The sequence below is a fragment of the Mus caroli genome, chromosome 3, assembly GCF_900094665.2.
Source record: "Mus caroli chromosome 3, CAROLI_EIJ_v1.1, whole genome shotgun sequence".
In the NCBI taxonomy this organism is placed as follows: domain Eukaryota; kingdom Metazoa; phylum Chordata; class Mammalia; order Rodentia; family Muridae; genus Mus; species Mus caroli.
The window spans coordinates 95,354,247-95,357,501 of NC_034572.1; the positions used below are offsets into that span (position 1 = coordinate 95,354,247).

Sequence of the window (3,255 nt, forward strand, 5' to 3'; positions counted from 1 at the left end):
AGCCTGACACTCACTGGAGGCTTTGGAATACTTGTGGGACTGTAGAGCTCTGCCAGGATTATGTAAATCGCCACTTACCGCTGATTTCCTGGTCCTTTGTGGGTATATTTGCTGACTGTTTGTTGTTTTTGTTTTGAAACACCATCCTAGATTCAGTCAGAGACTTGGGATTCAGCATCCACTTGTGTGGCTCTGGCTTATTACAGTGACAGAAATGGAGCAACCTTCTGAGCAACCCTCCCCTCCCGGAAGTGGTGCTACTGACTGGCTAGCGGGGCTCCTCCAGCACTGGCCTGTGACGCGGGTGGAACTACGGTGGTGGTGGTGGGGGGGGGTCTTTATATTCTGTTCACACAAACGGTTGAGAAGAGAAACTGCGGGAGGGAGCACCGCCGCAGGCTTTCATCACTTAGGGAAAGTTCTGTGTCCCTATAGGGACCTGTTAGCCTTCTGGTTCGCAGAGGCTGCAGTCTCCCTTGTGCTGTTTAACTCTTTCTGGGCAGCCACTAGGGGAGTGGTTCTCAACCTTCCTAATGCTGCGACCCTTCAACACAGGTCCTCATGTCGGGATGACCCCCCTCCCCCAGTCATAAAATTATTTTGTAGTTTTGCTGCTGTTGTGAATCATAATGTAAATAGCTAATACGTGAACCCCTGTGAAAGAGTTACTCCACCTGCAAACGGGTCCATAGGTTGAGAACCAGTGCCCTAGTCTTTACAGCAGACTTAGAACTAATTAGAAATATGCCGGAGGTGGGAGCTGGAAAGATGCAGGCCTGGACTTGGAGTCAATGGGAAGACCCAAGTTTCCATTTACTTCCAATGGTCACGAGCTATTGTTCAAGATACTATTTGAGGCCTTCTCTGCCTGCTACCCCACCATCACCATCAGCTCGGCTCTCTTTTGCTGTCAGGCTAGCTCCGCTGTCCCCAGCCATCACCACGATCATCTACAGGGATATTATCAGCCATGGTCATTAGGACAGAGGGTGCCATTGATGACTCGCTCATTGATGGAAATGCTTCTGCTGAAGATCCGGAGGGCAAAAGTACCAAAAGCACAGTAGTCACCAGTGTTGACATTGTCATGAACCATCATCACTTATAAGAAACCAGCTTCACAAAAGAGGCCCATAAAAAGTACATCAAAGACTACATGAAATCACTCAAAGGCAAACTTCAAGAACAGGAACGGAAAGAGTCGAGCCTTTTATGACTGGAGCTGTGGAGCAAATTAAGCACATTCGGGCTAATTTCAGTAGCTATCAGTTTTTTATTAGTGAAAGCATGAATCCATGTGGTATGGTTGCTCTCCTGGACTACCGTGGAGATGGTATGACTCCATTCATGATTTTCTTTAAAGATGGCTTAGAGATGGAAAAAAATGTTAACAAATTGGATCTATCACCTATCACCATAATTGGCTGCTGCTTACCATCCATACAACACCAGGACTTAGAGCAAATGGGACTGATGTCATCTTGAGCTTTTATTTTGACCATGATTTATTTGGAGTGTAGGCATTGTTTTTTTAAAGAAAAAAAAAAGTCATGTGGGTTGTCTAAAAATAAAATGCATTCAAATTAAAAAAATAAAGAAAGAAAAGAAACTATTTGAGATGTGGCTAGCAGGAGCTTAGTGGCTATTACAGATATTCCTAGCAGCTGCTAGGAAATACTGCCTTGGAGTTCTGTGACCTTTGCACAGGTGACCTTTGCTGAGTGTGGTCCCAGCTAGGCTCTATCTAGGCTTCACTGCTCTCTCCATCTCTCCTGCACCCGAGCGTGCCCAAACTGTAAACTTTCCTTCTCCAAGCTGTTCTTAAAACATTTCCTCAGTGGATCACAACCTCTTTGGGAATTACATATCAGATAACCTGCATATCAGATGTTTATATTACAATTCGTAACAGTAGTGAAATTCAGTTGTGAAGTAGTAACGAAAATAATTTTCTGGTTGAGGGTTAACACGGCATGAGGAAGGCTGTCAGCATCAGGAAGGTTAGGAGCCACTGCCTTCTAGAAACCCCTGGTGATCTTCCTGCATGCATATTGGCAAGAGGCCACCCAGCTCCTCAGCTTTGGATAAAGCCTTAGCCTTTGATGTGTCCTGAGAGAAACCAGATCAATGTAAGAAGCTTTGGTTGGGGTTCCCAGTGGGCACCTCCTAGGGGCGTGCCTTCTTCACAGTGACCAGGGTTGGATGTTGAAGAACAAACCCACTTCTCTTACTTCCTCATTGATTCTGTTCCAAAGGCAGGAACCCTGGTGATAGCTGCCTTCTTCATCTTAACTTGTGCTGCCTCCCTACACCACAGACTCTTGAACCCCTGCTCTGAAGGAGTCAACCCAAGTCTTGGGCTCTCTGGCATATAGCTGGCTGCTAGCTGTCCCTAGACGGCTGTGCTCTGCATTCTGATTGTTCTGAAAGTGCCATGGGGAGATGAGTATGGATGTGCTCCCACCAATGTAAACGCTACCCGCACGCTATTTTCAAACTTTGCACATCTATGAGGTGAGTTATTTACACACAGACAAAATGAGTGCCTGGTGGTGTTATGGTGTTATAGACAAGGTTCTACCATGCCAAAGACTTCACAAATAATATCTAACTTACTACTTTCATTATATATACATATACAGCCATAAAGAAAGGAGGGGGATCTCATGTAGCCCAGCATGACCTTGAACTCCTGCCTCAGTCTCCCCAGGGCTGGGTTATAAGCATGCACTGCCACGCCTGGCATATTCTACTAGTTTGCAAACATTTCTATTAGCAATAAATAATTTTTATCACATTTAAAATCTTCATTGCATTCTATTTTCCTGGTTTTTTTTTCATTTCTGATGAATGCCATTTATTATTATGAAGATTGCTGTAAAACAAAAGATGCTTTCACTATGAGTGTGGCAGGCAGCTTTACGTCAGAGATGAAGAGTAGCAGTTGGAGTTTCAGGTGAGCCCTCTAATTCCTAGGCTTGGTTTTGAGATGTAACAATGAAAGAAACCACTATGCGCAAGGAGAGGAGAGTATGAATCACGGTGTTACAAAGTAACTTCTCAGGTGGGCTGGATTGCTCAGCACTTAGGCAGTCCTTCTACAGAGGACCTGAGTTAGGTTCCCAGCACCCACGTTCAGGGTAGGGAAGCAGACTTGGGAGGTTTACAGCAAAGCTAAACTCCAGTTCCAAGGGACCCCAAACTCTTCTGATCTCTGAGGATGCCTGCATTCACATTCACATATCCATACATACT

The 3,255-nt window shown here is 45.1% G+C and overlaps 1 pseudogene; it reads left to right on the forward strand.

The window, feature by feature from the left end:
- The first annotated feature begins 970 nt into the window (after window positions 1–970).
- On the forward strand, window positions 971–1,485 carry LOC110291893 (annotated as a pseudogene).
- The last annotated feature ends 1,770 nt before the right edge of the window (window positions 1,486–3,255 follow it).